We start from the raw sequence: 26,286 nt of genomic DNA on the forward strand, positions 1-26,286 counted from the left end.
AGGATTTATTGAGTCATTATCTGTAGGTTGACAGTAAGTCTAATCTAGCCAGTAATATACTGGCAGGGGAGAGGAGGTTCCCACTAGATGGTCAAGCTGCTAAATCAAAATGAGCTATATCATAAAAATTTATTCAAAACATACATTCGTTTTTTAGGTCTTAATTTAAGGTTAGCAGTCTGGTAAAATGTTTTTATTTTTTTTTAATTTAACATGGCAAGTCAGTTATTAAGAACAAATTCTTATTTTACAATGGGATTAAAAAAAAACTATAAAAACTATATATAAATAATGACAAAACACACATCACGACAAGAGAGACAACACAACACTACATAAAGAGAGATCTAAGGCAACAACACAGCGACACAGGACAACACAACATGACAACACAGCATGGTAGCAACACAACATGACAACACAGCATGGTAGCAACACAACATAACAATAACATGGTAGCAGCACAACATGGTAGCAGCACAACATTGTAGCAACACAAAATGGTAGCTGCAAAAAACATGGTACAAATGTTATTGGGCACAGACAACAGCACAAAGGTAGAGACAACAATACATCACACAAAGCATCATTTACATTTGAGTCATTTAGCAGATGCTCTCATCCAGAGTGACTTACAGTAGTGAACGCAAACATTTCATACATGTTTTTTTTTCATAATGGCCCCCGTGAGAATTGAACCCACAACCCTGGCGTTGCAAACACCATGCTCTACCAACTGAGCCACAAAGCAGCCACAACTGTCAGTAAGAATGTCCATGATTGAGTCTTTGAATGAAGAGATTGTGATAAAACTGTCCAGTTTGAGTGTTTGTTGCAGCTCGTTCCAGTCACTAGCTGCAGCGAACTGAAAAGAGGAGTGACCCAGGGATGTGTGTGCTTTGGGGACCTTTAACAGAATGTGACTGGCAAAACGGGTGTTGTATGTGAAGGATGAAGTCTGCAGTAGATATCTCAGATAGGGGGGAGTGAGGCCTAAGAGGGTTTTATAAATAAGCATCAACCAGTGGGTCTTGCGACGGGTTATCAGAGATGACCAGTTTACAGAGGAGTATAGAGTGCAGTGATGTGTCCTAGAAGGAGCATTGGTGGAAAATCTGATGGCCGAATGGTAAAGAACATCTAGCCGCTCGAGAGCACCCTTACCTGCTGATCTATAAATTACGTCTCTGTATTCTAGCATGGGTAGCATGGTCATCTGAATCTGGGTTAGTTTGGCAGCTGGGGTGAAAGAGGAGCGATTACGATAGAGGAAGCCAAGTCTAGATTTAACTTTAGCCTGCAGCTTTGATATGTGCTTAGAGAAGGACAGTGTACCATCTAGCCATACTCCCAAGTACTTGTATGAGGTGACTACCTCAAGCTCTAAACCCTCAGAGGAAGTAATCACACCTGTGGGGAGAGGGGCATTCTTCTAACCAAACCACATTACCTTTGTTTTGGAGGTGTTCAGAACAAGGTTAACCTGTTATGGCTAGGGGGCAGTATTTTCACAGCCGGATAAAAAACGTACCCGATTTAATCTGATTATTACTCCTGCCCAGAAACTAGAATATGCATATAATTATTAGCTTTGGATAGAAAACACTCCAAAGTTTCTAAAACTGTTTGAATGGTGTCTGTGAGTATAACAGAACTCATTTGGCAGGCCAAAACCTGAGAAGATTCCATGCAGGAAGTGGCCAGTCTGACAATTTCTTGCCCTTCTTGATTATCTCTATCCATTACAGAGGATCTCTGCTGTTACGTGACACTTCCTACGGCTCCCATGGGCTCTCAGAAGGCGGCAAAAAGCTGAATCGTGGCTTTGCAGGCTCTGGTTGAAAAAAAGTAGCGCGTTTGGGTAGTGGCTGGTTACAGTACTGTGAGACTCAGGCGCGTGCCCGCGTCGACCCCATGCTATGTTTTCTTTCATCTGTTTACCTAAACGCAGATTCCCGGTCGGAATATTATCGCTTTTTTACGAGAAAAATTGCATAAAAATTGATTTTAAGGGCAGAGAAAGCTTGTTGGACACTAAGAAAGCTTTGTTGTAGAGCATTTAACACAAAATCCAGGGAGGGGCCAGCTGAGTATAAGACTGTATCATCTGCATATACATGGATGAGAGAGCTTCCTACCGCCTGAGTTATGTTGATGATGTAAATTGAGAAGAGAGTGGGGTCTAGGATCGATCCTTGGGGTGCTCCCTTGGTGACAGGCAGTGGCTGAGACAGCAGATGTTGAGTTTATACACTGCACTCTTTGAAAATGGAATAGTCTACCGTATCAAAAACTCTTTGAGGTAGTTAGCAAATCAGACCAAAGACCCCTCAGAGACACCAGTACTCCTTAGCCGGCCCACAAGATTGGAATGGTCTACCGTATTCAAAAGCTTTGGCCAAGTCAAAAAAATAGTAGCATAACTTTGCTTAGAATCAAGGGCAATGGTGACATCATTGAGGACCTTTAAGGTTGCAGTGACACATCCATAACCTGAGTGGAAACCAGATTGCAAACCAGAGAGAATACTATAGACAACCCTTGGGTTGTACCGTGGCAGAGATCTTTATACTCGGCCTTGTCTCAGGATGGTAGGTTGGTGGTTGGAGATATCCCTCTAGTGGTGTGGGGGCTGTGATTTGGCAAAGTGGGTGGGGTTGTATCTTGCCTGTTCGGCCCTGTCCGGGGGTTTCACCGGATGGGGCCACAGTGTCTACTGGCCCCTCCTTTCTCAGCCTCCAGTAATTATGCTGCAATAGTTTGTGTCGGGGGGGTAGGGTCAGTCTGTTATATCTGGAGTATTTCTCATGTCTTATCTGGTGTCCTGTGTGAATTTAAGTATGCTCTCTCTAATTCTATCTTTCTCTCTTTCTCTCTCTCTCTCTTTCTTTCTTTCTTTCTTTCTTTCTTTCTTTTTTTCTTTCTTTCTTTCTTTCTTTCTTTCTTTCTCTCTCTCGGAGGACCTGAGCCCTAGGACCATACCTCAGAACTACATGGCATGATGACTCCTTGCTGTCCCCAGTCCACCTGGCCGTGCAGTTGCTCCAGTTTCAACTGTTCTGCCTGCACCTATGGAACCCTGACCTGTTCACCGGACGTGCTACCTGTCCCAGACCTGCTGTTTTCTCTCTAGAGACAGCAGGAGCGGTAGAGATACTCTCAATGATCGGGTATGAAAAGGCAACTGACATTTACTCCTGAGTTGCTGACCTGTTGCACCCTCGACAACTACTGTGATTATTATTATTTGACCATGGTGGTCATTTATGAACATTTGAACATCTTGGCCATGTTCTGTTGTAATTTCTACCCAGCACAGCCAGAAGAGGACTGGCCACCCCTCATAGCCTGGTTCCTCTCTAGGTTTCTTCCTAGGTTCTGGCCTTTCTAGGGAGTTTTTCCGAGCCACTGTGCTTCTACAACTGCATTGTTTGCTATTTGGGGCTTTAGGCTGGGTTTCTGTACAGCACTTTGAGATATCAGAGGGATAAGCATCAGGGATACTCGCATTAGAAAGGGGTGGGAGATGAGGAAATGTTGGACGGGCAAGGAGGCATGGCTGAGTCAAATAGGAATCCTGACTTAATGAAGTGGTGATTAAAGAGCACAGCCATGTGCTTCTTGTCAGTAACAACCACATCATCAACTTTAAGGTACATGGGCAGCTGTGAGGAGGAGGGTTAATTCTCCAGGTCTTTAAATGTTTTTCAGAACTTCTTTGGGTTAGACCCACAGAGAGAAAACTGCTCCTTAAAGTAACTAACTTTGGCCTTCCGGATTGCCTGAGTGTCATGCCCTTAAACGTTCGTGACAGAATATCCCACCATTCAAGGACCAAGCAGCGTGCTCGGGAGGAAAAGGTGAGTTGGACCTGGGAGGAGATCATGGGAGGATGCGAGACCCTTCCTTGGAGGGAGTCGCCAAGAAATCGGGATGGACAGCGATGACGCTGGGGTCCACAGCCACAGAAACCCCAAGATTTTCTTTGGGGGGGGCACAAGGGGCGGATGGCTGAGCAGCGGAGAGTGCCAGAGCCCGAATGGGAATCGGTGGAGGAGTTCAATGAGGGATACCGGAGAGAGGTGTTGGCAAGGAGTATGCTGCAGTGCAGGCATGCTGAAGAGCGTGTCTTCAGTCCGGTGCCACCTGTGTCAGCTCCACGCACCAGGCCTCCAGTACGCCTCCCCAGTCCGGTGCGTTCTGTGCCAGCTCCTCGCACTCGCCCTGAAGAGCGTGTCATCAGTCCGGTGCCATCTGTTCCGGCTCCACGCACCAGGTCTCAAGAGTGCCTCCCAAGTCCGGTGCCACCTGTGCCGGTTCCACGCACTCGCCCTGAAGAGCGTGTCATCAGTTCGGTGCCACCTGTGCCGGCTCCACGCACCAGGCCTCCGTGCGCCTCCCCAGCCTGGTACATCCTGTGCCGGCTACCCGCACTCGCCCTGAAGAGCGTGTCATCAGAGCTTTCGGCGACGGTTCGCAGTCCGGAGCTTCAAGTGACGGTCAACGGTCCGGAGCTTCCTGTGACGGCCAACGGTCCGGAGCTTCCTGTGACGGCCAACGGTCCGGAGCTTCCTGTGACGGCCAACGGCCCGGAGCCTCCAGTGACGGTCAATGGCCCGGAGCCTCCAGTGACGGTCAACGGTCCGGAGCTTCCAGTGACGGTCCACGGCCCGGAGCTTCCTGCGCCGGTGCCCAGTCCAGGCACAGAGTCCAACCCAGCTCCATGGCCGGAGTCTTCCTCTGCGCCGATGCCCAGTCCAGGCACGGCGTCCAGTCCCGCTTCAAGGCAGGAGTCCTCCTCAGCGCCGGTGCCCAGTCCAGGCACGGCATCCAGTCCTGCTCCATGGCCGGATCCTTCCTCTGCGCCAGTGCCCAGTCCAGGCACGGCGTCCAGTCCTGCTCCATGGCCAGAGCCTTCCTCTGCTCCGGTGCCCAGTCCAGGCACGGCGTTCAGCCCGGCTCCATGGCCGGATCCGTAGTCTGGGCAGGTGATAAGACCTGCACCGGAGCCGCCAACGACGCTAGTCACCCTCCCCATCTGGTTTCAGGTTTTACGGCTGGAGTCCGCACCTTTGGGGGGGGGGTACTGTCACGCCGTGACCATAGAGAGCCCTCGGGGTTCTCTATGGTGCTTTAGGTCAGGGCGTGATTCGGTTGTTCTATTAGTTATATTTCTATGTTGGTGTGTTGGTGTGGTTCCAAGTTAGAGGCAGCTGATGATCGTTGTCTCTAATTGGGGATCATACTTAAGTTGTCCTTTGTTCCCACCTGTTTGTGGGATGTTGTTTTCTGCTGTTGCACCATGGCTTTCTCGTTTCCTTGTTTGTTTATTGTTTTTTTTTTAAGTTTCACTTTAATAAATAAAGATGTTGAACTCAACTCACGCTGCGCCTTGGTCCGCTCCTTTAAATGTTTGTGACACTGAGTGCACTTATTTCTCATTTGCCTAAACGAGAGCCAGTCAGCCTGAGTATGCGTGTGTGGAGCCTTTCGCCAAATGCAATTATGGAGGTGGAGTAACTCTGCAAGATCACTGTCGAACCAGGGGTTGAACCTGTTTTTAAATCTCATTTTCTTTATGGGGGTGTGTTTGTTAACAATATCACTGAAAATATCAAAAAAGAACCTCCAAGCATCTTCGAAAGAGGGGATCAAGCTGATTCTATATCATTTTACAGAGGCTTGCTCAAAGTTTTTTAGCAAGCTTCTATGACAAATCAGGACAGATCGTTTCACTGAGCAGCAATATTGTATTTATTTATTATTTCACCTTTATTTAACCAGGTAGAATAGTTGAGAACAGGTTCTCATTTACAACTGCGACCTGGCCAAGATAAAGCAAAGCAGTTCGAATAAACAAACATACAGTCAATAATACAGTAGAACAAAAGAAAACAAAACGTCTATATACAGTGAGTGCAAATGAGGTTGGATTAGGGACGTAAGGCAATAAATAGGCCATGGTGGCGAAATAATTACAAAATAGCAATTAAACAGTGGAATGATAGATGTGCGGAAGATGAATGTGCAAGTAGAGATACTGGGGTGCATAGGAGCAAGATAAATAAATAAATACAGTATGGGGATGAGGTAGTTGGATGGGCTATTTACAGATGGGCTATGTACAGGTGCAGTGATCTGTGAGCTGCTCTGACAGCTGGTGCTTAAAGCTAGTGAAGAAGATATGAGTCTCCAGCTTCAGTGATTTTTGCAGTTCGTTCCAGTCATTGGCAGCATTTTGTAAATGACATCGCCAAAGTCGAGGATCAGTAGGATGGTCAGTTTTATGAGAGTATGTTTGACAGCATGAGTGAAGGATGCTTTGTTGCGAAATAGGAAGCCGATTCAAGATTTAACTTTGGATTGGAGATTCTTAATGTGAGTCTGGAAGGATAGTTTACAGTCTAACCAGACACCTAGGTATTTGTAGTTGTCCACATATTCTAAGTCAGAGCCGTCCAGAGTAGTGATGCTGGACAGGCGGGCAGGTGCGGGCAGCGATCGGTTGAATAGCATGCGTTTAGTTTTACTTGCATTTAAGAGCAGTTGGAGAGTTGTATGGCATTGAAGCTCATCTGGAGGTTAGTTAACACAGTGTCCAAAGAAGGGCCAGAGGTATACAGAATTGTGTAGTCTGCGTAGAGGTGGATCAGAGAATCACCAGCAGCAAGAGCGACGTCATTGATGTATGCAGAGAAAAGAGTCGGCCCGAGAATTGAACCCTGTGGCACCCCCATAGAGACTGCGAACACAGGCTGTAAAACAGTAAGGTCATTACAGAAAACACCAGACTGATACCTATTCGTCGCTAAAATATTGTAATCAGATTAATCAGAGACTTTAAAAAAAAACTAGATGATTTCTTCTTGGATTTCTTTTAAACTAAGAAAATATGTTTAGAAAAAATGCATGATGGATGGGGAGGTTAGAATGGGGAGGTTAGAATGGGGAGGTTAGAATGGGGAGGTTAGGATGGGGAGGTTTTAGGATGGGGAGGTTTTATGATCGGGAGGTTAAGATGGGGAGGTTTTATTATCGGGAGGTTAGGATGGGGAGGTTAGGATGGGGAGGTTTTAGTATGGGGAGGTTATGATGGGGAAGTTAGGATGGGGAGGTTAGGATGGGGAGGTTGGGATGGGGAGGTTAGGATGGGGAGGTTTTAGGATGGAGAGGTTAGGATGGGGAGGTTAGGATGGGGAGGTTAGGATGGGGAGGTTAGGACGGGGAGTTTAGGATGGGGAGGTTAGGATGGGGAGGTTAGGATGGGGAGGTTTTAGGATGGGGAGGTTGAGATGGGGAGGTTGAGATGGGGAGGTTTTAGGATGGGGAGGTTGAGATGGGGGAGGTTAGGATGGGGATGTTAGGATGGGGATGTTAGGATGGGGAGGTTAGGATGGGGAGGTTGAGATGGGGAGGTTAGGATGGGGATGTTAGGATGGGGATGTTAGGATGGGGAGGTTAGGATGGGGAGGTTGAGATGGGGAGGTTAGGATGGGGAGGTTAGGATGGGGAGGTTTTAGGATGGGGAGGTTGGGATGGGGAGGTTAGGATGGGGATGTTAGGATGGGGATGTTAGGATGGGGAGGTTGAGATGGGGAGGTTGAGATGGGGAGGTTAGGATGGGGATGTTAGGATGGGGATGTTAGGATGGGGAGGTTAGGATGGGGAGGTTGAGATGGGGAGGTTAGGATGGGGAGGTTAGGATGGGAAGATTGGGATGGGTATCTGTGTTGTTCTTTCTCTTTCACTGTTTCACAACACACAGAGGGTTGGGGTTTAATTAACTGTAATCTGATTATTTAAAACACTAACTGATCAGTTACATTAGCAGCTAAAATATTGTAATCAGAAAGAAAAAAAACTACATGATTTCTTCTTGGATTTCTTTTAAATTCAGAAAATATGTTTAGAAAAAATACATGATGACACCTTTCTGTTTTCTTAATGAAATTCAATTCAGCGTGACCACCAATCAGAGACCACTATGATGACACACCAAATGATGACCACCAATCAGAGACCACTATGATGACACACCAAATGATGACCACCAATCAGAGACCACTATGATGACACACCAAATGATGACCACCAATCAGAGACCACTATGATGACACACCAAATGATTACCACCAATCAGAGACCACTAATGATGACACACCAAATGATGACCACCAATCAGAGACCACTAATGATGACACACCAAATGATGACCACCAATCAGAGACCACTAATGATGACACACCAAATGATGACCACCAATCAGAGACCACTAATGATGACACACCAAATGATGACCACCAATCAGAGACCACTAATGATGACACACCAAATGATGACCACCAATCAGAGACCACTAAAGATGACACACCAAATGATGACCACCAATCAGAGACCACTATGATGACACACCAAATGATGACCACCAATCAGAGACCACTATGATGACACACCAAATGATGACCACCAATCAGAGACCACTATGATGACACACCAAATGATTACCACCAATCAGAGACCACTAATGATGACACACCAAATGATGACCACCAATCAGAGACCACTAATGATGACACACCAAATGATGACCACCAATCAGAGACCACTATGATGACACACCAAATGATTACCACCAATCAGAGACCATTATGATGACACACCAAATGATGACCACCAATCAGAGACCACTAATGATGACACACCAAATGATGACCACCAATCAGAGACCACTATGATGACACACCAAATGATGACCACCAATCAGAGACCACTATGATGACACACCAAATGATGACCACCAATCAGAGACCACTATGATGACACACCAAATGATTACCACCAATCAGAGACCACTATGATGACCCACCAAATGATTACCACCAATCAGAGACCACTATGATGACCCACCAAATGATGACCACCAATCAGAGACCATTATGATGACACACCAAATGCGTTTTGATGGATCCTTTTTGTCTTCTTCTAATGCCTCTTAAAGGGAAAGTCATCAGGTTGTGTTACTGAGTTTGGGTAATCCAAAAGTTACTTTACTGATTACAATTTTAGGTAAATAGTCAAACGTATCACATTTAGAAAGTTTTCTACCCAATTCTGCTCACTCACTCACACACTCACTCACACACACACACACGCACGCACGCGCGCACGCACACACACACACACACACACACACACACACACACACACACACACACACACACGCACACGCACACGCACACGCACACGCACACACATTACTGCTTTTCAACCTCTGTATTCAGCTCAGATGTAAATCCTTAGGGGTGGCAGGTAGCCTAGTGGTTAGAGGGTTGGACTAGTAACCGTAAAGGTTGCAAGATCGAAATCCCCGAGCTGACATGGTACAAATCTGTCGTTCTGCCTTTGAACAAGGCAGTTACACCCACTGTTCCTAGGCCGTTATCGAAAATAAGAATATATTGCAGACATTTATGTGTTTGTTTTCACATCGAAAGGGGTTCAATCTTGCTTGGAAAATTGATACTATTTGCATGTATTTTCTAGTGACTAAAACTTGGCCTAGAAGGCCAGCATCCCGGAGTCGCCTCTTCACTGTTGACATAATAGAACACATAACACAGAATAGAACACAGAATAGAACACATAACACAGAATAGAACACAGAATAGAACACAGAATAGAACACAGAATAGAACACAGAATAGAACATATAACACAGAATAGAACACAGAATAGAACACAGAATAGAACATATAACACAGAATAGAACACAGAATAGAACACAGAATAGAACATATAACACAGAATAGAACATATAACACAGAATAGAACACATAACACAGAATAGAACACAGAATAGAACACAGAATAGAACACAGAATAGAACACATAACACAGAATAGAACACAGAATAGAACACAGAATAGAACATATAACACAGAATAGAACATATAACACAGAATAGAACACAGAATAGAACACATAACACAGAATAGAACACAGAATAGAACATATAACACAGAATAGAACAAAGAATAGAACACTGAATAGAACAAAGAATAGAACACAGAATAGAACACAGAATAGAACATATAACACAGAATAGAACACAGAATAGAACACAGAATAGAACACAGAATACAACATATAACACAGAATAGAACAAAGAATAGAACACTGAATAGAACAAAGAATAGAACACAGAATAGAACATATAACACATAATAGAACACAGAATAGAACACAGAATAGAACACATAACACATAATAGAATACAGAATAGAAGCCAGAATAGATCACAGAATAGAACACATTGCACAGATTTTACAACGGGTGGGTCTAATCCTGAATGCTGATTGGTTAAAACCTCATTTCAGCCGGTGTCTTTTCCACAAGTTACCACCGGCTAAATCTATGACTTTAAAATGCCAATTTACTCTGTTCCATCTGATTGCGCAATCCACTGTCTCATCAGCCCAGCCAGGCAATTTATAAACTTGATCTCCACTATAAAAAGCATCTAGACATTATCTCACATTTCTTTTAGACTAACATTTAGTTTTCAACAGTGGAGATTTGTATAAACCTTCCTGTCTGTCTCTCCGACATTTACAAAAAAAATTCTATATTCAAATTCAATCTCCCATAGAAATGAACATGTCGGGAGTCGAGACGAGACAGACAGTCAACCAGTGGAAATCATGAATCAGCTGGCATCATTTTTATGGATATATACAGAGAAATGTCAATTGAAAAAAGGTAAAACGAGAAAACAAAGTGCAGTTAGTTTACAGTCTTTCCAGCTTCAGTTGTAAGTGATTGTGTTAGCTGTGTTGTTGGCTAGCTCCTCTGAACAACAGTTTTCGCGCCTCATTAGCTTATTGTTATGGATGTATCCAAATAAATGTCACTAGAAAACAGCTTAAACAAATGGAAATTCAGCTGCAGTTGTTATTCTGGCTGCACTGTTTGACGTGACAGTAAGTTAGCCGTAGTTGGCTAGCTAGCAAGCAAGGGATAAGAACTTTGCCAGCCTGTATGGGAATGGATCATTTAGACTGAACGACTGGGTCTCGTCCATAGATACAGAACAAAAAGACTGAACTACTGGGTCGCGTCCATAGATACAGAACACAAAGACTGAACGACTGGGTCGCGTCCATAGATACAGAACAAAAAGACTGAACGACTGGGTCACGCCCATAGATACAGAACACAAAGACTGAACGACTGGGTCTCGTCTCTGGCAACTGAACCGATAGAACGATCAACCAGCCGGCTTGGGTAGCAACCTTAGATTAGTGTCGGGACTATATTTTGAGGAAGGATGAAATGGTATGAATAAATTCATAAAAATAATGTTTTTTAATGAAAATATGTCAATCATTATTTGAATATGTTGGTAACCTGTTATATAAAAGTGATAATGCCCTCGAAGCCGGTGTTTTGGAGGATATATTGGCACGGTTTGCTTGCCCTCGACTCCATCTCTGCCCTAACAACACCCGTGCAAATATAACCTCAAAACATGGGCTTCTCGGGCATTAGCACTTAAACAGAACACAGAACACAGAATACAACAGAGAACAAATAATAGAATACAGAACACTGAATAGATCACAGAACACAGAATTGAACAGAGAACAAAGAATAGAATACAGAACACAGAATAGAACACAGAACACAGAATAGAACACAGAATAGAACACAGAATGGAACTCAGAATAGAACACAGAATAGAACACAGAACACAGAATAGAACACAGAATAGAACACAGAATGGAACTCAGAATAGAACTCAGAATAGAACACAGAATAGAACACAGAACACAGAATAGAACACAGAATAGAACACAGAATGGAACTCAGAATAGAATACAGAATAGAACACAGAATAGAACAGAATAGAACATGTAACACAGAATAGAACATATAACACAGAATAGAACATATAACACAGAATAGAACATATAACACAGAATAGAACACAGAATAGAACAGAATAGAACACAGAATAGAACACAGAATAGAACACATAACACAGAATAGAACACAGAATGGAACACAGAATAGAACACAGAATGGAACTCAGAATAGAACACAGAATAGAACACAGAATAGAACAGAATAGAACACAGAATAGAACACAGAATAGAACACAGAATAGAACAGAATAGAACACAGAACACAGAATAGAACACAGAATGGAACACAGAATAGAACACAGAATAGAACATATAACACAGAATAGAACACAGAACACAGAATAGAACACAGAATGGAACACTGCTATAAAATAGAAGGGGAGGATCTAATGATGTATTCCTGGGGGAAACGGGGGTATACTGGTTAACTAGATTGGGGTGGGCCACAGAACAGCAGGACGGGAAAAGAAATAGAAGAGAAAAGAGGAGAGGAGAGGAGAGAAAAGGGAGCGTGCCCCCTAACTAACAGGTGGCCAGTCGACCTCAGCTGGTGGCAGCGTCAACTCTGCACTCTGACACTGGCCTTGTATGTGACTGGATACAAGTAGCTCCCTCCTCTCTCTCTCTCTCTCTCTCTCTCTCTCTCTCTCTCTCTCTCTCTCTCTCTCTCTCTCTCTCTCTCTCTCTCTCTCTATCATCTGTATCTCTTGCTCACTCTCACTCATCTTCTCCCTCTCTCTCTCTTTTCTTTCTCTCTCTCTCCTGTCTCTCTCTCTCTGTCTCTCTCCCTCTGTCTCTCTCTCTCCTCTCTCTCTCTCCTCTCTCTCTCTCTCTCTCCTATTCTCTCTCTCTCTCTCTCTCACACACACACTCTCACCCTCTCTCTCCTCTTCTCTCTCCCTCCTTTTCTCTCTCTCTCTGTCTCTCACACACTCTCTCTCTCCTCTTCTCTCTCTCTCTCCTTTTCTCTCTCCCCTCTCTCTCTCTCTGTCTCCTCTCTCTCTCTCTCCTATTCTCTCTCTCTCTCTCTCACACACACACTCTCGCACTCTCTCTCCTCTTCTCTCTCCCTCCTTTTCTCTCTCTCTCTGTCTCTCTCCCTCTGTCTCTCTCTCTCCTCTCTCTCTCTCTCTCTCCTATTCTCTCTCTCTCTCTCTCTCTCACACACACACTCTCGCCCTCTCTCTCCTCTTCTCTCTCCCTCCTTTTCTCTCTCTCTCTGTCTCTCACACACTCTCTCTCTCCTCTTCTCTCTCTCTCTCCTTTTCTCTCTCCCCTCTCTCTCTCTCTGTCTCCTCTCTCTCTCTCTCCTATTCTCTCTCTCTCTCTCTCTCTCTCACACACACACTCTCGCACTCTCTCTCCTCTTCTCTCTCCCTCCTTTTCTCTCTCTCTGTCTCTCACACACTCTCTCTCTCCTCTTCTCTCTCTCTCTCCTTTTCTCTCTCCCCTGTCTCTCTCTCTGTCTCTCTCTGTCCTCTCTCTCTCCTCTTCTCTTTCTCTCCTTTTCTCTCTCTCTCTCTCTCTCTCTCTCTCTCTCTTTATCCTCTGTATTTCTTGCTCTCTTCTCTCTCTCTGTCTCTCTCCCTCTCTCTCTCTCTCTCCTCTCTCTCTTTTTCACTCTCTCTCTCTTTCTCCCCTCAATTAAATTCAATATAAGGGCTTTATTTGCATGGGAAACATGTTAACATTGCCAAAGCAATGTGAACTAGATAATAAGCAAAAGTGAAATAAACAATAACAATGAACAGTAAACATTACACTCACAAACGTTCCAAAATAATAAAGACATTTCAAATGTCATATTATGTGCAAATATTTAAAGTACAAAAGGGAGAAAAAAATCAACATAAATATGGGTTGTATTTACAATGGTGTTTGTTCTTCACTGGTTGACCTTTTCTTGTGGCAACAGGTCACAAATCTTGCTGCTGTGATGTCACACTGTGGTGTTTCACCCAGTAGATATGGGAGTTTATCAAAATTGGGTTTCTTTTCGAATTCTTTGTGTATCTGTGTAATCTGAGGGAAATACTTGTCTCTAACATAGTCATACATTTGGCAGGAGTTTAGGAAGTGCAGTTCGGTTTCCACCTCATTTTGTGGGCAGTGTGCACATAGCCTGTCTTCTTTTGAGAGCCTGGTCTGCCTTTCTCAATAGCAAGGCTATGCTCACTGAGTCTGTACATACAGTGCCTTTGTAAAGGGTCGATGTGCAGCAGGTGGGACGGAGTCAGGCGCAGGACACAGAGGATGAGTAATTACGGACATTTACTCAATGCGACAACAAAATAAATTCCACGCAGGGAAAACATTCCAGCTCACAACAGAAGCGACAGCTTAACACAGAACAAAACCATGTGGGAATCGTTAAATAGGGTTAAAAAGGGAATAAATAATGATGTAATGGAAACCAGGTGTGTACAATAAAGACAAAACAAATGGACAATGAAACATAGATCCGTGGAGGCTAGAAAACCGGTGAAGTCGACCGCCGAACGCCGCCCGAACAAGGATAGGCACCAACTTTGGCGGAAGTCGTGACAGTACCCCCCCCCTTGACATGCGGCTCCAGCAGTGCGCCAACACCGGCCTCGGGGACGACCCGGAGGACGAGGTGCAAGAGACGGTGAAATTCCCGTAGTAACGAAGGGTCCAGGATGTCCTCCACCGGCACCCAGCATCTCTCCTCCGGACCGTACCCCTCCCACTCCACGAGGTACTGAAGACTCCTCACCCGATGCCTTGAGTCCATGATGGCTCAAACCGTATACGCCAGGACCCCCTCGATGTTCAGAGGGGGCAGAGGAACCTCCCGCACCTCAGACTCCTGGAGCGGACCAGCCACCACCGAACTGAGGAGAGACACATGGAACACGGGGTTAATATGGTAATCGAGGGGGGACCTATAACAAACCTCGTTCAGTCTCCTCAGGACTTTAAATGGCCCCATAAACCGCGGACCAGGGGATGAAAGCCGCCCACTCCCCCGGCCAGTCCTGGCAATAGGACCGCAGAAACCTACCCACATCCTGGTTAACCTCTATGGGCTAGGTGGGACGCAAGCGTCCCACCCGTGGTGCACTCCATCAACAGCAGGTGCATTTCAAGAGCGGCAAATTTGAATCCAAATAAATGTCAAAATTCAAATTTTTCAAACATACAACTATTTTACACCCTTTGAAAGATAAACATCTCCTTAATCTAACCACGTTTTACGATTTCAAAAAGGTTTTACGGCGAAAGCATAAATTTAGAGTATGTTAGGACAGTACATTTACAAGAGTTGTGTGTAATGGTGTGCCAATTCAAAGACAGGCGTCACCAAAACCATAAAATCAGCTAAAATGATGCACTAACCTTTTACAATCTCCAACAGATGACACTCCTAGGACATTGTGTTAGACAATGCATGCATTTTTAGTTCTATCAAGTTCATATTTATATCCAAAAACAGCGTTTTACTGTGGCGTTGATGTTCAGGAAATCGTTTCCCTCCAATAACCGGCATTCAAGTCAGCACCACAAATTAAATAATTAAAATTAGAAAACATTGGTAAAATATTATATTGTCATTTAAAGAATTATAGATTTACATCTCTTGAACGCAATCAACTTGCCAGATTTAAAAATAACCTTACTGGGAAATCACACTTTGCAATAATCTGAGCACTGCGCCCAGAAAAATACGCGTTGCGATACAGACTAGCCGCCATGTTGGGGAGATCTAAAATCGAAAATACTATGTAAATAATCCATTACCTTTGATTCTCTTCATCAGATGTCACTTCCAGGTATCACAGGTCCATAACGAATGTAGTTTTGTTCAAAAAAGCTCATCATTTATGTCCAAAAATCTCCGTCTTGTTAGCACATGATCTAAGCCCGCCGGACTTCACTTCATGAACGAGGGGAAAAAATATATTTACGTTCGTTCAAACATGTCAAACGTTGTATAGCATAAATCATTAGGGCCTTTTTTAACCAGAACATGAATAATATTCAAGGTGGACGAATGCATTCTCTTTTATAACGTATTGGAACGAGGGTACCCAACATGAACTCGCGCGCCAGGTGTCTAATGGGACATCATCGTTCCATGGCTCTTGTTCGGTCAGATCTCCCTCCAGAAGACTCAAAACACTTTGTAAAGGCTGGTGACATCTAGTGGAAGCAATAGGAAGTGCCAAAATATTCCTCAGCCCCTGTGTTTTTCAATGGCATAGGTTTAAAGGTAATACAACACATCAGATATCCACTTCCTGTCAGAATCTGTCTCAGGGTTTTGCCTGCCAAATGAGTTCTGTTATACTCACAGACACCATTCAAACAGTTTTAGAAACTTTAGGGTGTTTTCTATCCATATATAATAAGTATATGCATATTCTAGTTACTGGGTAGGATTAGTAACCAGATTAAATCGGGTACATTTTTTTATCCAGCCGTGCAAATACTGCCCCCTAGCCCTAACAGGTTAACTTCTCTGGGCTAGGTGGGACGTGACCATCCCACCTGCGGGACACACTATTCAACAGCCAGTGAAATAGCATGGCGCGAAATACAAAACAGCAAAAATGTCATCATTTCATTTTCTCAAACGATCAACTATTTTACACCATTTTAAAGATAAACTTCTCATTAATCTAACCACATTGTCCAATTTCAAAGGCTTTACGGCGAAAGCATAAAATTAGATTATGTTAGGACATAAACTTCACAAGAAAAACCACACAGCCATTTTCCAAGCAAGGACATGCATCACAAAAAACAAAAATTCTGCTAAAATATTCACTAACCTTTGATGATCTTCATCAGATGGCACTCATAGGACTTCATATTACACAATACATGTATGTTTTGCTCAATAAAGTTCATATTTATATCCAAAAACTCCATTTTACATTGGTGCATGATATTCAGAAAATGTATTCCCACCAAAACCACCGGTGAATGTGCACATCAATTTACAAAAATACTCATCATAAACGTTGATAAAATTTACAACAGTTATTGAAAGAATTATAGATACACTACTCCTTGACGCAACCGCTTTGTCAGATTTTAAAATAACTTTACGGAAAAAGCACTTTGTTCAATATTCTGAGTACATAGCTCGCCATCAATGCATGCTATACACATACCCGCCAAGTACTGGGGTCAACTAAACTCAGAATTAGTATTATAAATATTCTCTTACCTTTGCTGATCTTCGTCAGAATGCACTCCCAGGACCGCTACTTCCACAAGAAATGTTCTTTTTGTTCGAAATACTCCATATTTATGTCCAAATACTCCATATTTATGACTTAGAAAACCAATCCACAACGACCAGGATCGTGGTGTTTCCTTGTGACAGAGGTAGATCCGTCAAGAAATCCACCAACAGGTGTGACCACAGTCGTTGTGGAACGGGTAGGGGTTGTAATTTCTCTCTGGGCAAGTGTCTAGGTGCCTTGCACTAGGCACACACCGAGCAGGAGGAAACATAAACCCTCACATCCTTAGCTAAAGTGGGCCACCAGTACTTCCCACTAAGACAGCGCACCATCCTACCGATCCCAGGATGACCAGTGGAGGGGGACGTGTGGACCCAATAGAGCAAACTGTCGCGGACAGCAGACAGAACATACAGCTGCCCAGCTGGACACTGGGTGGGAGTGGGCTCTGTACGTAACGCCTGCTCGATGTCCGGTGCCACCAGGTAAGAAGCTCGAAGTATGGGAGTGGGATCCATGGGCCGCTCCTCTGTGTCATACATCCGGGACAGTGCGTCTGCCTTCGCGTTCTGGGAACCTGGTCTGTAGGATAGGGTGAAAACAAAACTGGTGAAATACATGGTCTCCTCGCCGCCCGGATGTACTCCAGATTGCGGTGGTCAGTCCAGATGAGGAAAGGGTGTTTAGCCCCCTCAAGCCAATGCCTCCGCGCCTTCAGAGCCCCGACAACAGCCAACAGCTCCCGGTCCCCCACATCATAGTGCTTTCGAAAAGAAAGCACAGGGGCGGAGTTTGGGTGCCGTACCCGAGCGCTGAGACAGTACAGCACCTATCCCAGCCTCGGACGCGTCCACCTCCACTATGAACGCCAAGGAGGGATTGGGATGAGCCAGCACGGGAGCCTGGGTAAACAGAGCCTTCAGGTGACCAAAAGCCCTGTCCGCCCCAGCCGACCACTGCAGTTGCACCGGTCCCCCCTTCAGCAGTGAGGTAATGGGAGCTGCTACCTGACCAAAGCCCTGGATAAATCTACGGTAGTAGTTGGCAAACCCTAAGAACCGCTGCACCTCCTTTACCGTGGTTGGAGTCGGCCAATTACGCACGGCTGAAATGCGGTCACTTTGCATCTCCACCCCTGACGTGGAAAGGCGGTACCCTAGGAAGGAGACGGACTGTTGAAAGAACAGACATTTCTCCTCCTTCACATACAGGTCATGCTCCAACAGTCAACCAAGCACCTTGCGCACCAGGGACACATTCTCGGCGCGTGTAGCAGAGTATATCAGATTGTTGTTGATATACACCACTACACCCTGCCCTGGATAAATCTCCACGGCAGGGAAGACTGATGGAGCATTTATCAACCCGTACGGCATGAAGAGGTACTCATAGTGCCCAGAGGTGGTACTAAATGTCATTTTCCACTCGTCCCCCGCCCAGATACGCACCAGATTGTAAGCGCTCCTGAGATCCAATTTGGTGAAGAAGCGCTCCCCATGCATTGACTCGATCGCACTGGCTATGAGAGGCAGCGGTTAACTGTACTTCACCGTGATCTGATTGATACCTCGATAGTCAATACACGGGCGTAAACCACCGTTCTTCTTCTTCACAAAAAAGAAACTCAAGGAGGCAGGAGAAGTGGAGGGCCAAATGTACCCCTGCCCAAGGGATTCGGAGACATATGTTTCCATAGCCGCCATCTCCTCCTGTGACAGAGGATACACGTGACTCCTGGGAAGTGCTGCGTCTACCAGGAGATTTATCGCACAATCCCCCCGTCGATGGGATGGTAGTTGAGTCGCCTTCCTCTTACAGAAGGCGAGAGCCAAATCAGCATATTCAGAGGGGATTTGCACGGTGGAGACCTGGTCTGGACTCTCCACCGTAGTAGCACCGATAGAAACACCTACACACCTCCCCAAGCACTTTCGTGACCATCCCTTGAGAGCCCTCTGTTGCCACGAAATAGTGGGGTCATTATAGGACAACAGGAAAGGCCCAATACCACGGGAAACGCAGGAGAACCAATCAGGAAGAGACTAATTCTCTCCTCCTGACCCTCCTGCGTTATCATTCATAGTGGAACAGTGGCTTCCCTAATCAGCCCCGACCCTAAAGGACGACTATCCAAGGCATGGACAGGGAAGGGCACATCAACAGCAACAATAGGGATCCCTAATCTAAGTGCAAATGAACGGTCAATAAAGTTCCCAACTGCGCCTGAATCTACTAGCGCCTTATGCTGGGAATGCAGGGAAAACTCAGGAAATTCTATACACACACATGTGCGCAACAGGTCTGGGTGAGTCGCGTGCCTAGTCACCTGGGAGGATCCACCAGTGCCCTGCCTGCTGCCTCGACTCCCTGGGGAATCTCCCCAGCACCGACCAGCAGTGTGCTCTCTGCGGCCACATGTGGTGCAGGGAATGGCCCCCCCTCCGGTCACCCTCAGAGCAGCACCTCCAAGCTCCATGGGCGTCGGAGCGGAGGTGCTGGGGGATGGAAATGACGGGCCTCGATCCGGACGTCCGCGGGTGGCCAACAGGTTATCCAGCTGATGGATAAATCCACCAGCTGGTCGAGGGTAAGGGTGGTGTCCCTGCATGCCAGCTCCCGACGAACGTCCTCCCGTAGACTGCATCGGTACTGGTCGATCAGGGCCCTTTCATTCCATCCCGCGCCAGCAACCAGGGTGTTGATGTTCAGTGCAAAGTCCTGTGCGCTCCTCATCCCCTGTCGAAGCACTCAGTAGATGCTGATCTTCTCGCTGCATCGGTCAGAGTCCCCGATTCTTGCCATTTGATTTCAAAACTGTGAATTCTACAGTCATACACAAAGATCCATTCCAGAGAGGACCTGTGCAATGCGCAATGTTTATCAGTGTTATGTGATCCAGATTCTCCTTCCCAAACAGTTTATAGAATAGATTACTCATGATGGAAGTTGGGTTGCCCGCTTCCACACCAGGTTCAAGTCCTGTGACCCGCACATTGAATTTACGGGAATGGATTTAGGGTGATTCTGTTTCCTTTTATAGGACACACATTTTCCCTTCTAGCGCTGTTTCAGGTCATGGAGTTGCTCCTGTCTCCAAACTTTCTAGTTTAGTTGAGTAGCCCTTCAGAAGTGAGCAGCGCAAGAGATGAATTCATGAACTTCTTCGATGAAAAGATAATGATAATTAGAAAGCAAATTACGGACTCCTCTTTGAATTTGAGTATTACCCCTAAGCTCAGTTGTCCTGAGACTGCACAGTGGATCTCTTGACATATTCATAAAAATAGTCATGTTCTCTAAACCTTCAATCTGCATATTGGACCCTATTCCAATTAAATCACTGAAAGAGCTGCTTCCTGTGCTCGGCCCTCCTATGTTGAACATAATAAACGGCTCTCTATCCACCAGATGTGTACCAAACTTACTAAAAGTTGCAGTAATAAAGCCTTTCTTGAATCTTCCAATTCCTCTCAATTTTTGAGGAAGCTGTTGCGCAGCAACTCACTGCCTTCCTGAAGACAAATAATGTACACGAAACGCTTCAGTCTGGCTTTAGACCCCATCATAGCACTGAGACTGCACTTGTGAAGGTGGTAAATTACCCTTAATGGCGTCAGACCAAAGCTCCGCATCTGTCCTCATGCTCCTAGGCCTTTGTGCTGCTTTTGACACCATCGATCACCACATTCTTTGGGAGAGATTAGAAACCCAAATTGGTCTACACGAACAAGTTCTTGCCTGGATTAGATCTTATCTGTCAGAAAGACATCAGTTTGTCTCTGTGGATGGTTTGTCCTCTGACAAATCAACTGTAAGTTTCGGCGTTCCTCAAGGTTCCGTCTTAGGACCACTATTGTTTTCACTACATATTCTACCTCTTGGGGATGTCATTCGGAAACACAATGTCAACTTTCACTTCCGTTTTAGGACCACTATTGTTTTCACTATATGTTCTAACTCTTGATGATGTCATTCGGAAACACAATGTCAACTTTCACTGCTCTGTGGCTGACACACAGCTGTACATTTCGATTAAACAAGGTGAAGCCCCAAAATTGCCCTCACTGGAAGCCTGTGTTTCAGACATAAGGAAGGGGATGGTGGCAAATGTTTTACTTTTAAACTCGGACAAAACAGAGATGCTAGTTCTAGGTCCCAAGAAACAAAGAGATCTTCTGTTGGACCTGACAATTAATCTTGATGGTTGTACAGTCGTCTCAAATTAAACTGTGAAGGACCTCGGCGTTACTCTGAACCCTGATCTCTCTTTTGACCAACATATCAAGAATATTTCCAGGACTGACTTTTTCCATCTTTGTAACATGGCAAAAATCTGAAACTTTATGTCAAAAGATTATGCTTTTCTGCATCAAGATTGTGCAATAGAGTAAAATATATTTTGATTTGTTTAACACTTTTTTGGTTACTACGTGATTCCATATGTGTCATTTCATAGTTTTGATGTCTTCAATATTAATCTACAATGTAGAAAATGGTAAAAATAAAGAAAAACAGAGTGGTGGGGGTATAGGGAGGGTAGGGGGAGTACAGCGTGGTGGGGGTCTAGGGAGGGGTAGGAGGGAGTACAGCATGTTGGGGGGGTCTAGGGAGGGGTAGGGGGAGTACAGCGTGTTGGGGGGTATAGGGAGGGGTAGGGGGAGTACAGGGTGTTGGGGGTATAGGGAGGGGTAGGGGGGAGTACAGCGTGGTGGTGGGGGGGTCTAGGGAGGGGTAGGGGGGAGTACAGCGTGGTGGGGGGTCTAGGGAGGGGTAGGGGGAGTACAGCGTGGTTGGGGTCTAGGGAGGGGTAGGGGGGAGTACAGCGTGGTGGTGGGGGGGTCTAGGGAGGGGTAGGGGGAGTACAGCGTGGTGGTGGGGGGGTCTAGGGAGGGGTAGGGGGAGTACAGCGTGTTGGGGGTATAGGGAGGGGTAGGAGGAGTACAGCGTGGTGGGGGGTCTAGGGAGGGGTAGGGGGAGTACAGCGTGGTTGGGGTCTAGGGAGGGGTAGGGGGGAGTACAGCGTGGTGGTGGGGGGTCTAGGGAGGGGTAGGGGGAGTACAGCGTGGTGTTCGGGGGGTATAGGGAGGGGTAGGGGGAGTACAGCGTGGTGGTGGGGGGGTCTAGGGAGGGGTAGGGGGAGTACAGCGTGTTGGGGGGGGTCTAGGGAGGGTAGGGGGAGTACAGCGTGGTGGCGGTCTAGGGAGGGTAGGGGGAGTACAGCGTGGTGGGGGTCTAGGGAGGGTAGGGGGAGTACAGCGTGGTGGGGGTGAGTCTAGGGAGGGGTAGGGGGGAGTACAGCGTGGTAGGGGGTCTAGGGAGGGGTAGGGGGAGTACAGCGTGGTTGGGGTCTAGGGAGGGGTAGGGGGAGTACAGCGTGGTGGTGGTCTAGGGAGGGTAGGGGGAGTACAGCGTGTTGGGGTCTAGGGAGGTTAGGGGGGAGTACAGCGTGGTGGGGGTCTAGGGAAGGGTAGGGGGAGTACAGCGTGGTGGTGGGGGTCTAGGGAGGGGTAGGGGGAGTACAGCATGTTGGGGGTCTAGGGAGGGGTAGGGGGGAGTACAGCGTGGTGGAGGATCGGGTCTAGGGAGGGTAGGGGGAGTACAGCGTGGGGGGGTCTAGGGAGGGGTAAGGGGAGTACAGCGTGGTGGGGTGAGTCTAGGGAGGGGTAGGGGGAGTACAGCGTGGTGGGGGGGGTCTAGGGAGGGGTAGGGGGAGTACAGCGTGGTGGGGGGGTCTAGGGAGGGGTAGGGGGAGTACAGCGTGGTGGGGGTGAGTCTAGGGAGGGGTAGGGGGAGTTTAGCGTGGTGGGGTCTAGGGAGGGGTAGGGGGGAGTACAGCGTGGTTGGGGGGTCTAGGGAGGGGTAGGGGGAGTTTAGCGTGGTGGAGGGTCTAGGGAGGGGTAGGGGGAGTACAGCGTGGTGGGTTCTAGGGAGGGTAGGGGGAGTACAGCGTGGTGGGGGTCTAGGGAAGGGTAGGGGGGAGTACAGCGTGTTGGGGTCTAGGGAGGTTAGGGGGAGTACAGCGTGGTGGGGGTCTAGGGAAGGGTAGGGGGAGTACAGCGTGGTGGTGGGGGTCTAGGGAGGGGTAGGGGGGAGTACAGCATGTTGGGGGTCTAGGGAGGGGTAGGGGGAGTACAGCGTGGTGGTGGGGGTCTAGGTAGGGGTAGGGGGAGTACAGCATGTTGGGGGTCTAGGGAGGGGTAGGGGGGAGTACAGCGTGGTGGAGGATCGGGTCTAGGGAGGGGTAGGGGGGAGTACAGCGTGGTGGTGGGGGTCTAGGGAGGGGTAGGGGGAGTACAGCATGTTGGGGGTCTAGGGAGGGGTAGGGGGGAGTACAGCGTGGTGGAGGATCGGGTCTAGGGAGGGTAGGGGGAGTACAGCGTGGGGGGGGTCTAGGGAGGGGTAAGGGGAGTACAGCGTGGTGGGGTGAATCTAGGGAGGGGTAGGGGGAGTACAGCGTGGTGGGGGGGTCTAGGGAGGGGTAGGGGGAGTACAGCGTGGTGGAGGATCGGGTCTAGGGAGGGGGAGGGGGAGTACAGCGTGGTGGGGGGGGTCTAGGGAGGGGTAAGGGGAGTACAGCGTGGTGGGGGGGTCTAGGGAGGGGGAGGAGGAGTACAGCGTGGTGGGGGGGTCTAGGGAGGGGTAAGGGGAGTACAGCGTGGTGGGGGGGTCTAGGGAGGGGTAGGGGGAGTACAGCGTGGTGGGGGTGAGTCTAGGGAGGGGTAGGGGGAGTTTAGCGTGGTGGGGTCTAGGGAGGGGTAGGGGAGTTTAGCGTGGTGGGGTCTAGGGAGGGGTAGGGGAGTTTAGCGTGGTGGGGTCTAGGGAGGGGTAGGGGGAGTACAGCGTGGTGGAGGGTCTAGGGAGGGGTAGGGGGAGTACAGTGTGGTGGTGGGGGTGAGTCTAGGGAGGGGTAGGGGGAGTACAGCGTGGTGGGGGTCTAGGGAGGGGTAGGGGGAGTACAGCGTGGTGGGGGTCTAGGGAGGGGTTTTGCGAGTATGGCCTGGAGCCCCCTTCCTCATCCCATCTGGTCGTTTAGAGAATACCTTGTGGTAATTACCCCCAGATGGCTTTGTGCTGCCATCCGCCTCGCCCATCCGTTGGTTCATGCCGTCTGACCTGGTGCCTCCAAGCCCCAATGAGCCCCACTGAGCCCAGTCGTTAACAACCACCTCACGCCATCACACCGACACAAAGTGGACCCACCTGATTAACCATTTATTATATTACTGGGTTATAAACAAATACAAGCTGAGCCAGTATAGTCTGATGTTATACTGACCGCTATGCAACTGGTCTGACGTTATACTGACCACTATGCAACTGGTCTGATGTTATACTGACCACTATGCAACTGGTCTGATGTTATACTGACCACTATGCAACTGGTCTGACGTTATACTGACCACTATGCTACTGGTCTGATGTTATACTGACCACTATGCTACTGGTCTGATGTTATACTGACCACTATGCAACTGGTCTGATGTTATACTGACCACTATGCTACTGGTCTGATGTTATACTGACCACTATGCTACTGGTCTGATGTTATACTGACCACTATGCTACTGGTCTGATGTTATACTGACCACTATGCTACTGGTCTGATGTTATACTGACCACTATGCTACTGGTCTGATGTTATACTGACCACTATGCTACTGGTCTGATGTTATACTGACCTACTACTTTGCTACGTCGGGATGGGAAGGGGTTTTCAGGGGATCTGTTTTATTTATCTTCAGGATGTTTCCTGTTGCCTGTTATTGGCTTGTTCCATTTTAGTTTTGTAATGGAAATTAGAATCCTTCCGAAACTCTGATTTAATCATCAAACGAAAAGCTGCTTTGAGATCCGTTAAAAAGGAGTGTTGGTGCTCCCCAAAACAACGACACCTAATCAATAGCTTAAATCAGTAGAGATCTGTGACATGATCATTCTCTGACAATGAGCCGCTGATACGAAACAAAATCATCTCTAATCACCTCTAACAGAAAGAGAAAACGGAGGAAGGGATCTGGGAATCACCATTATGGTCTTTAATTCCCTTTTTAAAAGTCAGTATTGAGAACAGTGTTCAAAAAGGACCCCTGTTGTGTTGGGTGGATGGTTAATTTCCCCTGTTATGTTGGGTGGATGGTTAATTTCCCCTGTTATGTTGGGTGGATGGTTAATTTCCCCTGTTATGGTGGGTGGATGGTTAATTTCCCCTGTTATGGTGGGTGGATGGTTAATTTCCCCTGTTATGTTGGGTGGATGGTTAATTTCCCCTGTTATGTTGGGTGGATGGTTAATTTCCCCTGTTATGTTGGGTGGATGGTTAATTTCCCCTGCTTTGTTGGGTGGATGGTTAATTTCCCCTGTTATGTTGGGTGGATGGTTAATTTCCCCTGTTATGTTGGGTGGATGGTTAATTTCCCCTGTTATGTTGGGTGGATGGTTAATTTCCCCTGTTATGTTGGGTGGATGGTTAATTTCCCCTACTTTGTTGGGTGGATGGTTAATTTCCCCTACTTTGTTGGGTGGATGGTTAATTTCCCCTGTTATGTTGGGTGGATGGTTAATTTCCCCTGTTATGTTGGGTGGATGGTTAATTTCCCCTGTTATGTTGGGTGGATGGTTAATTTCCCCTGTTGTGTTGGGTGGATGGTTAATTTCCCTTGCTTTGTTGGGTGGATGGTTAATTTCCCCTGTTATGTTGGGTGGATGGTTAATTTCCCCTGTTGTGTTGGGTGGATGGTTAATTTCCCCTTCTTTGTTGGTGGATGGTTAATTTCCCCTGTTATGTTGGGTGGATGGTTAATTTCCCCTGCTTTGTTGGGTGGATGGTTAATTTCCCATGTTATGTTGGGTGGATGGTTAATTTCCCTTGCTTTGTTGGGTGGATGGTTAATTTCCCCTGCTTTGTTGGGTGGATGGTTAATTTCCCCTGTTGTGTTGGGTGGATGGTTAATTTCCCCTTCTTTGTTGGTGGATGGTTAATTTCCCCTGTTATGTTGGGTGGATGGTTAATTTCCCCTGCTTTGTTGGGTGGATGGTTAATTTCCCATGTTATGTTGGGTGGATGGTTAATTTCCCATGTTATGTTGGGTGGATGGTTAATTTCCCCTGCTTTGTTGGGTGGATGGTTAATTTCCCCTGCTTTGTTG

Source organism: Salmo salar, chromosome ssa24 (genome assembly GCF_905237065.1).
Source record: "Salmo salar chromosome ssa24, Ssal_v3.1, whole genome shotgun sequence".
NCBI lineage: Eukaryota > Metazoa > Chordata > Actinopteri > Salmoniformes > Salmonidae > Salmo > Salmo salar.